This window comes from Crinia signifera, chromosome 2, assembly GCF_055691185.1.
Source record: "Crinia signifera chromosome 2, ASM5569118v1, whole genome shotgun sequence".
Classification (NCBI taxonomy): Eukaryota; Metazoa; Chordata; class Amphibia; order Anura; family Myobatrachidae; genus Crinia; species Crinia signifera.
In genome coordinates, this window is record NC_139218.1 from 211,280,941 (window position 1) to 211,294,422 (window position 13,482).

Consider the following 13,482-nt stretch of genomic DNA (forward strand, 5'->3'; position numbering starts at 1 on the left):
CTGGGGCACTCCACTTAGTACCGGTATCATATCTGATACGGCACCATTCACAACCACTCTTTGTTCTCTATTACATAGCCAATTCCCTACACATCTGCAGATATTTTCACCCAATCCTATGTTCTCCATTTTATTAATCAATCTCTTGTGTGGGACAGTATCAAATGCTTTAGCGAAATCTAGGAAAATCACATCTACAGCATTTCCATTATCGAGGTTTTTGCTAACCTCTTCATAGAACCCTAGTAGATTAGTTTGGCATGAACGATTTTTCACGAACCCATGTTGGTTAGTACTGAGTAGACGGTGATGATCTAAATATTCCTGGATACCATCCCTTAAAAATCCTTCAAATAGTTTACCCACAATTGATGTTAAACTAACGGGTCTGTAATTAGCGGGATCTTCCTTTTTTCCTTTTTTGAATATTGGCACTACCTCTGCTATTCTCCAATCTTTTGGTACTATACCTGACGATAGTGACTTGCTAAAGATATAATGTAGTGGGGTAGCTAGTTCATCCCTTAATTCCATTAATACCCTCGGATGAATCCCATCTGGCCCTGGTGACTTATTTGTTTTGAGTTTGCTTAGCCTCAGTATTATTTCCTTCGGCGTGAAATCCACAATGAGATCTGGCTTATTTGTCCCGTTTGTGGTAAATGTTCGTTCCACAGTCTGCTCTCCCTTAGTAAATACAGAAGGAGCAGCCTGTGGTGTCATAATTATTATTGTACAGGGGAGCAGGCTGTGGTGTCATGGCATTATGCCATGACACCCTAGGCTGCTCCACAGGCTGCTCCCCCTGTATAATATAAAAGTAATGCCAAGACACCACAGGCTGCTCCCTCTGTATAATAATAATGCAATGACGCCACAGGCTGCTCCTACTGTATAATATAATAATAGTAATGCCATGACACCACAGGCTGCTCCCTCTGTATAATAATAATGCAATAACACCACAGGCTGCTCTCGCTGTATAATATAACAATAGTAATGCCATGACACAAATTATTATACAGGGGGAGCAGCCTGTGGTGTCATTGCATTTTTATTATTATTATTATTATTATTATTATACAGAAGGAGCAGCCTGTGGTGTCATGGCATTACTTTTATATTATACAGGGGGAGCAGCCTGTGGTGTCATAATTATTATTGTACGGGGGAGCAGCCTGTGGTGTCATGGCATTATGCCATGACACCATAGGCTGCTCCCTCTGTATAATTAATAATGCCAATTTTTTTATTTGGCACATGCCAGTTCAGATAATAGTCATGAGTTTTGCGTTAATACACCGCATTGGTGCGTATGGGCAGTTTCTCGTCCGTTCTGACGCTGTAAGACCGTACAGACGCTGTAAGACCGTGCAGAATATGTGTGTGTCCACCGCACACGCAAGGTTTGGATGTCGTCCGTAAACACACCCTCTTCTTAAAGTGTGAGTCCGTCCGAATGCGGGGGACGGGGACGGGGGGGGGCGTTTCTTCGTACAATGTCCCCACAGCGTGGCATGCGGTCCGATCCGAAATAATTCGGAAATTTACGCACCAAATAACCTCCAATGTGAGTGCCAGCACGGGTTTTCTGGTCTTACTCGGATTCTGGAACTAGGCAAAATGTCATCTTACAGGTATCGGAACTGACATGTTTGTAATACTATATAAGTGATTTGGGTGCCATTTCACACAGGACCTCCAGAGGGATTTGTGCTCATACTGGGTGCTGATGACTGCTGAGCTGACCTATGTCACTGTCCACTCCTCATGCTCCTAGTTTTAAGTAAATGACATGCGGTAAGCAAAAAATCATTGTTTTTTTATTTTTGTAGTGTAGAAAGTTACATCCATATTGTTTAAGTGTTTGTTACACTAGTACATACGTGCCTACCATCCTGGATGCTGGCAGAGGCTAGCGATTTTTGGAGTAGTCCCCCTGCAGCCCTGGTAGAAGAGGCAGCTCTCCTACATACTGCCTGCTTCCTAGTGAAGGGTTGGAATGTATGTTACTCAATGGCAATCGCGGAAGCCACAGAAGTTAACAGAGCTAAATGACTGGATTGCGTCACTTAGCAGAGCCCCCTCAGTGTGGATCCACGAATTGCCAGTGTGTCCCTATGTTGGGGGTGAGGTCTAATGATGCAACCATTTTGCCCTGCTCCCTTAGGTGCACTGCAGTGTCTCCTCTCTCGGCTTCTCTAGGAAAGGAGACTACAAATTAGGTACATATGTGCAGGCAGAGGCGTAACTAGATATTCGTAGGCCCCATAGCAAAAGTTTGTAAGGGCCCCCAATTAAGCAACTGGTGGTGATAAATGTATGTAAAACATATTAGTTAGACAGCAAAGATGGGCCCCCTTCAGCTCTGGGCCCCATAGCAGCTGTACCCCTTGCACCTATAGTAGTTACGCCCTTGTGTGCAGGTGCTGTAACCTACATTGAATCACACTGGTGCTTCATCAGGGTTAGTTAATAGTCTTATAGTTAATAGCTAATTATACAAAAAAAACTAGTATATAATTTCAGTGGCAGATAAGTGCTAATTCTTAACTCCTCTGTGTGCGTGTGTGTGTTTTTCTCTGAAAAGTGCCTTTACAGTTTCCATTTTGTTTCCATTTTGTATTACTGCTCAGGGGTCAATGCAGAAGCACAGCAGACCTACCAGATGACCAACTGTACTCACCATGTCACCGGTCCCCGGGTGTAGGTAAGTATTACCTTTTTCTAACTTTTTTTTCCCACACACTAATCAGACACACATGGCTGACCTAAAGGCTCAGATCTGAGCTCAGTCTGTGCAGGGGTCGGAAATTTATGTGAAGCCTGGATAATGCTCTTTCAAGATAGCATTGTTATTAGGGTGCTCCCGACAGTATTTCTTTACTACAGTATTTCTTTATTTGTATAAAGTCACAGACAGCCAACATGTAACAGATGCTGCCACATGTCAGGGATGTGGTCAGCATCCTGGAGGTCAGGTTGCTGGCCAGAATCGGATTTCCACAAGGTAACCTAGGTGCCTGCCTAGGGCCTGGCAGGTCCCAAGGCACCCACAAAAATATCCTGGCTGTTCAAAATGAAATACAGACGTCTGTAAAGTATGCAGGACAGGCTAGCTTCTGGTAAGGGAAGGAGTGGTTAGGTTTAGACATTAGTGAGAGGAATTAGGGTTAGGCTGCGGGGAGGGAGGGTTAGGTTTAGGCACTTACAAGGGTGAGGGGGTTAGATTCAGGGGGGTGGGAAACAGGGTAATAACCTGTAGGCACTAGCAGGGAGGGTAAGAATCAGACAGGGGGGGGGGGGGGGTGTTAGGATCTGGCTGTCACAAAGGAGGGTTAGGGTTAGGTAGGTAGGGGAAGAGGATTAGGGTACACACAGAGTCCCTTTTGGGATTCTCTGTATCAGAAAAGTGGAGTCTGTATTTTGACCGCCAGCATCCCCATCGATGGATATCATATGTATCCCATGCGTCCTCCTCTGAATCAGGTTTATTATTTAAAAAAAAAATACATGGGCAATAGTCAGAAACACGGGTTAAGTTATATACTGTAGTATGTTTTATCATCGCAGGCTTTAATTGTTCTCAATAATGAACGTGCTTGTGCATGAACAACATCATGATTACCTAACAAAGACAATGTAAATTATGGAGTTGTAAATTGCGTAGCAAAATATGGTTTTCCTTCTATCAGATGTTCCTTGTCTTTTCCATATTATGTTTATAAATGCAGATTTATAGAAACTTGTTCATTCTCAATATAATAACTGAAATATTCTAAGCAAACATATTCATATGGTATGTATATACTGTGTTGCACAAACGTCCAGAATATTCAGCATTGAAAGTAGGATTTGACAGCAGATGATAACAAATTGCTTTATTTCCCTTCATTCTGACACTGTTTTGTCATTTCTGTACAATTTTCAGTGCAGCCACACTTCTACATTGCTTTAAGAATTTAATGTAGAAGAAACTGCGCATTGCATAAAGATACAGCATTCACAATAAGTCACAATATATATATTTAAATCTACATAGTTACTTATAACTGTAAAAAAAAAAGTCAAAAAAAGAAACTAGGACCTTTCAGAAATGTTCTGAAGCATTGAAAATCATTAGTACAAACTGTGAGGTGAAGATACAGATGGTATGGTGCTGCAAGTTAGTTTTCTCTGTCACGGACAGGGGGGGATTGACAATAGACCTCACAGGTAAGAGTCTCAGGAGGCACATGTGAGACTGCCTGTCAACCAGTTTTTTTAAGATGTGACCCAACTCAGAGTACTGGAACCATTCCACTCCTGCCTCCCACACAAAACCACATCAGTGATCAGAGTACCCATCCCTGTAAATGCACATCTGCTAAAGGGACAAGAGCTGGTGGTATATGTGGTGTAATAATTTATATAGTGTTTCTGGGCTCCACCGTGAGGGCTGGGAATATTTGTGGGATTATGGTTGTTTGTCTACTTCATGGACATTTTGGGGTCCGTGTTCAGTCGCGGTGGGGAAAGGTGGGTTATTATTTAAAATGTGGAGGTTTGCAGCTTATCACAGCAGCTTAAAGGTCAGGGTACCAATAGACTTCCAAACATTTTAAAACAAACAGCTTCCACAATAGGTAGTGATGTATTGATCTCAGCTATTTTGTTGTTGGTTCCTCCAAGATATGATTTGGTGCCGCCCATGTAAGGCCATTTTTAGAAATTTTTCCATGAACACTTTTAGTTCCTAATTGTGGATCAATTTGTTCACTTCTTCCTTTGGCAACAGCAGCTTCCCACACCAGACACAACCAGGCACAGACAATGGGACAAGACAAGATTTTAGTAAAAGATATTCGGTACTTGTTTCCTATCTGGGCGCCCGCTAAGTTAATTGCGCACCATGCTATTCTCCGTAGAGAAATCTGATCGCATCGCATCGTACACATACACGATATTGAACGATGCGATGCGATGCGATCCGATTCGATTTCCCATAGGAAACAATGTTAAATGGCTCAATTTAGCCAAATTATCATAGGAACAATAGTAAATGGGCCAAAAACACCCCTGAACATTGAAATGTCCCCCCAAAAGTAGTTGACGCCACCCCGCCATCAACGTGAACCCGAAGCGTGGCGAGCGCAGCGAGCCCGCGAGGGGCGGCGGTATGCGTCCTCCGACCTTTTCATGCCCTACTATCCACTAGGGCGTGGAGTTAGAATAGAATAGTGTGGCGAGCGCAGCGAGCCACCGAGCCCGAAGCGTGGCGAGCGCAGCGAGCCCCGCGAGGGGACGCGGATACCTTCACAGGTAAACGCGTCCCTTTGCGGGCTTCCCAGGTGTCCGCGTCGCCATGGACACCTGGGAAGCCCGCGAGGGGACGCGTATAACTGTGAAGGTATCCGCGTCCCCTCGCGGGGCTCGCTGCGCTCGCCACGCTTCGGGCTCGGTGGCTCGCTGCGCTCGCCACACTATTCTATTCTCACTCCACGCCCTAGTGGATAGTAGGGCATGAAAAGGTCGGAGGACGCGTACCGCCGCCGCTCGCCACGCTTCGGGTTCACGTTGATGGCGGGGTGGCGTCAACTACTTTTGGGGGGACATTTCAATGTTCAGGGGTGTTTTTGGCCCATTTACTATTGTTCCTATGATAATTTGGCTAAATTGAGCCATTTCACATTGTTTCCTATGGGAAATCGAATCGGATCGCATCGCATCGCATCGTTCAATATCGTGTATGTGTACGATGCGATGCGATCCGATTTCATTACGGTGCCGTACGTAGAAAACCTGGGCGCCCAGATAGGAAACAAGTACCAGATATTCTTAGATTTATTTCAACTCAACTACTCAATACACTAAATATTTCTCAACATTTGCATTACTGTAAAGGCCCATACACACTGGGCGACTTTGACCTGAAAGTCGCTCAAAACAGCACGTTTGAGCAGCTTTCAGCTCAAAGTCGGCCAGTATGTATGCCCCGGCAATGAGCGGTGAGCGCTGCCGCGCGCTCCCGAAACATCACCGGAAAGTCTTTCATCCGCTGGTTATACCAACTGATGAGCGGCTTTGAGGACGACTTTGCATAGCACTGTGCTATGCAAAGCCATCCTCCCCCTCCGTCGGCGCCGGGCTGGGGGAAAGCCGCTCAGTCGGTAGTATGTATAAATCCTATGTGTGTCAGCAGTGTGTGTATGTATACTATGTGTGTGTCGGCAGTGTGTATATATATATATATATATATATAGTCAGTGGGTGTGGGGTTGAGAGAAACTCCAGCGCACGGCACTCCAGGAAATTTTCAAATAGGGGTGAGCTTTATTACAACGTTTCAGGGTGATATACACCCCGTCGTCAGGTGAACAGCATAAAAAAAAACTATTTTTTTTATGCTGTTCACCTGACGACGGGGTGTATATCACCCCAAAACGTTGAAATAAAGCTCACCCCTATTTGAAAATTTACTGGAGTGCCGTGCGCTGGAGTTTCTTTCAACCCCACCCCGATTTCCTTTGAAATATGTATATACTGTGTTGCACAAACGTCCAGAATATTCAGCATTGAAAGTAGGATTTGACAGCAGATGATAACAAATTGCTTTATTTCCCTTCATTCTGACACTGTTTTGTCATTTCTGTACAATTTTCAGTGCAGCCACACTTCTACATTGCTTTAAGAATTTAATGTAGAAGAAACTGCGCATTGCATAAAGATACAGCATTCACAATAAGTCACAATATATATATTTAAATCTACATAGTTACTTATAACTGTAAAAAAAAAAGGAAAAAAAAGAAACTAGGACCTTTCAGAAATGTTCTGAAGCATTGAAAATCATTAGTACAAACTGTGAGGTGAAGATACAGATGGTATGGTGCTGCAAGTTAGTTTTCTCTGTCACGGACAGGGGGGGATTGACAATAGACCTCACAGGTAAGAGTCTCAGGAGGCACATGTGAGACTGCCTGTCAACCAGTTTTTTTAAGATGTGACCCAACTCAGAGTACTGGAACCATTCCACTCCTGCCTCCCACACAAAACCACATCAGTGATCAGAGTACCCATCCCTGTAAATGCACATCTGCTAAAGGGACAAGAGCTGGTGGTATATGTGGTGTAATAATTTATATAGTGTTTCTGGGCTCCACCGTGAGGGCTGGGAATATTTGTGGGATTATGGTTGTTTGTCTACTTCATGGACATTTTGGGGTCCGTGTTCAGTCGCGGTGGGGAAAGGTGGGTTATTATTTAAAATGTGGAGGTTTGCAGCTTATCACAGCAGCTTAAAGGTCAGGGTACCAATAGACTTCCAAACATTTTAAAACAAACAGCTTCCACAATAGGTAGTGATGTATTGATCTCAGCTATTTTGTTGTTGGTTCCTCCAAGATATGATTTGGTGCCGCCCATGTAAGGCCATTTTTAGAAATTTTTCCATGAACACTTTTAGTTCCTAATTGTGGATCAATTTGTTCACTTCTTCCTTTGGCAACAGCAGCTTCCCACACCAGACACAACCAGGCACAGACAATGGGACAAGACAAGATTTTAGTAAAAGATATTCGGTACTTGTTTCCTATCTGGGCGCCCGCTAAGTTAATTGCGCACCATGCTATTCTCCGTAGAGAAATCTGATCGCATCGCATCGTACACATACACGATATTGAACGATGCGATGCGATGCGATCCGATTCGATTTCCCATAGGAAACAATGTTAAATGGCTCAATTTAGCCAAATTATCATAGGAACAATAGTAAATGGGCCAAAAACACCCCTGAACATTGAAATGTCCCCCCAAAAGTAGTTGACGCCACCCCGCCATCAACGTGAACCCGAAGCGTGGCGAGCGCAGCGAGCCCGCGAGGGGCGGCGGTATGCGTCCTCCGACCTTTTCATGCCCTACTATCCACTAGGGCGTGGAGTTAGAATAGAATAGTGTGGCGAGCGCAGCGAGCCACCGAGCCCAAAGCGTGGCGAGCGCAGCGAGCCCCGCGAGGGGACGCGGATACCTTCACAGGTAAACGCGTCCCTTTGCGGGCTTCCCAGGTGTCCGCGTCGCCATGGACACCTGGGAAGCCCGCGAGGGGACGCGTATAACTGTGAAGGTATCCGCGTCCCCTCGCGGGGCTCGCTGCGCTCGCCACGCTTCGGGCTCGGTGGCTCGCTGCGCTCGCCACACTATTCTATTCTCACTCCACGCCCTAGTGGATAGTAGGGCATGAAAAGGTCGGAGGACGCGTACCGCCGCCGCTCGCCACGCTTCGGGTTCACGTTGATGGCGGGGTGGCGTCAACTACTTTTGGGGGGACATTTCAATGTTCAGGGGTGTTTTTGGCCCATTTACTATTGTTCCTATGATAATTTGGCTAAATTGAGCCATTTCACATTGTTTCCTATGGGAAATCGAATCGGATCGCATCGCATCGCATCGTTCAATATCGTGTATGTGTACGATGCGATGCGATCCGATTTCATTACGGTGCCGTACGTAGAAAACCTGGGCGCCCAGATAGGAAACAAGTACCAGATATTCTTATATTTATTTCAACTCAACTACTCAATACACTAAATATTTCTCAACATTTGCATTACTGTAAAGGCCCATACACACTGGGCGACTTTGACCTGAAAGTCGCTCAAAACAGCACGTTTGAGCAGCTTTCAGCTCAAAGTCGGCCAGTATGTATGCCCCGGCAATGAGCGGTGAGCGCTGCCGCGCGCTCCCGAAACATCACCGGAAAGTCTTTCATCCGCTGGTTATACCAACTGATGAGCGGCTTTGAGGACGACTTTGCATAGCACTGTGCTATGCAAAGCCATCCTCCCCCTCCGTCGGCGCCGGGCTGGGGGAAAGCCGCTCAGTCGGTAGTATGTATAAATCCTATGTGTGTCAGCAGTGTGTGTATGTATACTATGTGTGTGTCGGCAGTGTGTATATATATATATATATATATAGTCAGTGGGTGTGGGGTTGAGAGAAACTCCAGCGCACGGCACTCCAGGAAATTTTCAAATAGGGGTGAGCTTTATTACAACGTTTCAGGGTGATATACACCCCGTCGTCAGGTGAACAGCATAAAAAAAAACTATTTTTTTTATGCTGTTCACCTGACGACGGGGTGTATATCACCCCAAAACGTTGAAATAAAGCTCACCCCTATTTGAAAATTTACTGGAGTGCCGTGCGCTGGAGTTTCTTTCAACCCCACCCCGATTTCCTTTGAAATCAGGTCCATTTTGCCGATGCCATTAACATTGAAATCGTGAGGATCGCGTCGGTCTTGTGCCATTATAATGGCACAAGATGAGATGGACTTGATTAAGTCCATCTCACCTTTAAAAAAATGTGAAAAATGTGAAATGGGCCAATATGACCCATTTCACATTATAGATGTCCCCGTCGTCACCCCACGATAGACGCCAACCCGAAGCGTGGCGAGCGCAGCGAGCCCGTGAGGGGCGGCGGTGCGTGTCCTCCGACCTTTTCATTCCCCTACTATCCACGTCGGTGTGGAGTTGAGAATAGAATAGTGTCGCGTCGCCATGGACACCTGGGAAGCCCGCGAGGGGACGCGTATAACTGTGAAGGTATCCGCGTCCCCTCGCGGGGCTTGCTGCGCTCGCCACGCTTCGGGCTCGGTGGCTCGCTGCGCTCGCCACACTATTCTATTCTCAACTCCACGCCGACGTGGATAGTAGGGGAATGAAAAGGTCGGAGGACGCGCACCGACGCCCCTCGCGGGCTCGCTGCGCTCGCCACGCTTTGGGTTGGCGTCTATCGTGGGGTGGGGTTTACGTCGTTAAATTTGGGGGTCTAGGGAATATTTTACATTGAATCCAATGTAAAATCGGGTCCCAGGGACCCGATTTACATTTCATTCAATCAAAAAATCGGGTCGAAAATCGGGTCGGTCGCGTCGATCGCATCGCATGCGACCAAATCGCATGCGATGCGATCGACCCGATTTTTCCGACACGACCACCCCGATGTAAATCGGTGTGGCCGTGCTAGGAAACAAGTACCATTTCAAGTTACACCACTGGGTGGATCACATCACATGATGTCAGCGCCTGCCCCATTTCATCCCTCTACGTTATGTGGGCACATGCAAGTGGATGTGTAAGCATACATATCCGCTCGCACGGTAGCACGGGAATTTGGGCAGCGGAGGGCCATGCGTTCTTCAGGGCAGCATTTACCTGCTCATTAGGCAGAGAATGTAGGCAGCCTAGTTAGCAGTTATGAATTATCCCCATTGTATACTATCTGGTGAATAGTGAGAAAGCGCTGCAGAACCACTCTGGTTACTATAGTACTAGAATACTGAGGACTAGAATAGACTACACTGTGCTCATACACAGCATAGAATTGATACTGGTACTCGCAGACTTAAGAGCACTACGTAGAATACATACTTTATACTTGCAGACTGTAGAATTGGTATTTGTACAGTACTTGCAAATTGAAGTGCAGGTCATAGAATGGACACTTGTACTTGCAGATTAAAGTGCAGTGCATAGAATGGATACTGCTTCTTGCAGACTGCGTATATGGGCAAATAGTGCTTGCTGGAACTAGGAGACTGGAACACAACAATGAATCAGGACAGGATCCAGTTGTAGGTCATAGAAGTATAGCTGTAGAAGTGATTTGCTAGTCAGAGCATATATAAGGAGAACTCTCTGCTGATAGGCTGCTTTGGTCAGCAAATAGTAGAACAGTTTCTGTTTAGTGATCAGAGAGTCAGCTGACTGGAATCAAGATGGCTGTACACATGCACCACCAATAAAGATGCTAGAGTTACGGCAACCACCTGGCTGATTGTCAGATACAAGACTCAGGAATGCATACCCTTAAATAAAAAACACCATCAAGGGGGTGGGGGGCTGCCCGGACTGGAGTCTTGGGCCCTAGCACCTGTGGGCAGGGGGGGGGGGGGCAGCCATAGGCAGTGTTAAATTTCTGTTTGCACAGTGCATGTTGCTAGTGCTAGCCAGAGAGTGATATCAATGAACGAATCATCACAACACTAAGCTGCCCTTCTTGCCTATACCATAGCTCCCAACTGTTCTGTCTTTCATGGACTGTCCCATCCAGAGCAGCAGTGAAAAGATGATGGCAGAGGGACAGGGAGCATGGACAGCAGATCACATAGCGCTGGCCATGCCCCCACAACAGCAAAGATGGGGGCTTGGCTTTGTGATTGTGAACTTTCTACAGGGCCACCCCCCTTTCTCCAAAGCCACACCCCCTTTTCGGGTCCACATACAACAGGCCATGCAGGAGTCTTGACTGGGGAGCTAATAATGTTGGGAGGCATTCTATACAGTCTGTCCCTCTGGCCTCTTACTAATCCTGTCCCCTCCCTACATCAGTCTCTGCCCTCTAACCACATCTGTGTCTCTGCCCCTCCCCATAACTTGCCAGTGCCAATTGCAAAGGTGGGGCTGCAGCATAGTCTAAAATTCAAATAGGGGCACCGCACTAAATGCCACTCCAAACACTGCCAAGCATCTCCAGCTGGGACTCACTGGTACTTTGGGGCAGATGTATTAAGCCTGGAGAAGAGATAAACTGGAGATAAAGTGGAGATAACTTGGAAGAGTTAACGCACCAGCCAATCAGCTGTGTTTGAAATATGACAGTTGGGATCTGATTGGCTGGTGCGTTATCTCCTTCCACTTTATCTCCAGTTTATCTCTTCACCAGGCTTAATACATCTGCCCCTTTGTTTGGCTCCTCTATTTGAATTCTTAATGGCACAGCAGCCAAACCTCTGCAACTGCCACTAAAAACAAAGTCCAAGAACAAAGCATTTTGTATTACCTAATGGAATGGGTCATGTTGGAGGGTATGACAATGTCTTTAGGAGCCTGCAAGTCCAGGAAGCCTTAGGTAATGGGGCATGGAGGCATTATAAGTGATACTCTACCGCTCATCCCATGTACTGTAATTGCTGTCTGTACTTCCCCATGTGCTATTCCCTTCTGATGTGTCTGTGGCTTTGACTGCCATCAACACAAGAGATTTGAATGCCCAAAATGCTGTTTGCATGAATACAATGCGGTGTAGCAAGCAGCAGAGTAAGAGGAGGCTGCCAGCTGCTAAATAAGCTAAGTGAGGCAAGAATATTGAGGAAGGCTGTTTACTGCCAAGCAACCAAGGTGATTCTTCTAAATTGTATTCTGGAGCTCATCCAGTTTCTGGACTAGTGTCTATGATACAAAACAAGTATTTTAAACCTGTATATGCCCCACACAATGTTACACTACAATATAATTTACACTGTTCAAAATTATGCCCAAACACCTTGTTCAAATAGTCTTAAGCAAATAAATAAATACAAGTAATGGCTTTTGCTTTTCTATTTGTTTTGGATTGGCACTGACTGTGCTCTGAACCAGTTCTTATAAGAGAAAACAATGAGCAGTGCTACCATCTAGAGCAGGGGTGGGCAATTATTTCAGATGTGGGTCCATGTAACACTTCCAGTAAATATTCGAGGGCCGCGCTCCAGAAAGGGGGTTTGGCAACTCTAAAGGGGGTGTGGCCACAAAGGGGGGTGTCCTTGAGTGTAGTGTACCACACCATATACCCCTTATAAACATTATGCAACGCAACAGCAGACCCATTTTTACTTGCCCCTTACACATTATCAGTGGTGTCACAAGGTGTGGGGTGACACCAGAGCTGCACTCACAACTGCACCACCTGCATACACGTCCCGCAGTTCCATGCTGGCAGTCAGCGTCCACACACGGCGCTGCTGCTGACTGTGAGCTCACTTAAAAGTCACTCACAATCATACCCGCTGCTAGGTCCCCAGCGCTGCTCCGGAGGTCATTCTCACTGTTTATTGGTGCAGCTGGGTCCCAGCGCTGAGGCTCTTGTGTCTGCCACTGCCGGGCACCCAGTTTCGGTACCTGCCACCGCTGGAGCCACACAGGGACTCCTTCATGGATCTGGTAGGATATAAAATGAGATAAAAGATTGAGTCTTATCCCACCCTGCATCCCCCCCCCCTCACCCTGCATTCTCTCCCCCCATGCACCAACCTTCTCACATTGGGGCAGATGTATTAAGCCTTAACAAGAGATAAATGCAAGGATGATAAAGAGAGATAAACATCCAGCCAAGCACGGCGCCACCGATTTTAATTGTATGAAATCGGGTCGCAAAAATCGGGTCGATCGCATCGCATGCAACCAAATCGCATGCGAACCAATGTTAAATGGTCCCTGAGACCCGATTTTACATTGGCCCCAATGTTAAATGCCCCCCAGACCCCATTTTTCATTGTATGGCCCCCCATTGTTAACGCCACGCCACGATCAACGTAAAGATCTAAGACCACCCATTACCATAATTCTAGATTCGCCTATGGTAGCAGTATCACTGGACTTTAACGGCAGTATTACTGGACTTATGCAGCAGTACCAATGGACTTTAACGTCAGTGCCACTGTACTTATGAAGCAATATCACT

General features: G+C 46.2%; 1 long non-coding RNA gene across 3 annotated transcripts in view; it reads left to right on the forward strand.

The window, feature by feature from the left end:
• LOC146058967 (uncharacterized) overlaps positions 1–13,482 on the forward strand; it is a 58,828-nt gene that overhangs the window by 6,195 nt on the left and 39,151 nt on the right. For 2 of the 3 annotated variants that reach the window (XR_014470066.1, XR_014470067.1), the window contains exon 2: positions 2,637–2,710. This is a non-coding gene — a long non-coding RNA (uncharacterized LOC146058967). Of the gene's footprint in view, positions 1–1,691; positions 1,801–2,636; positions 2,711–13,482 lie in introns of those variants that run through there. The other variant, XR_014470065.1, reaches the window with a different exon arrangement.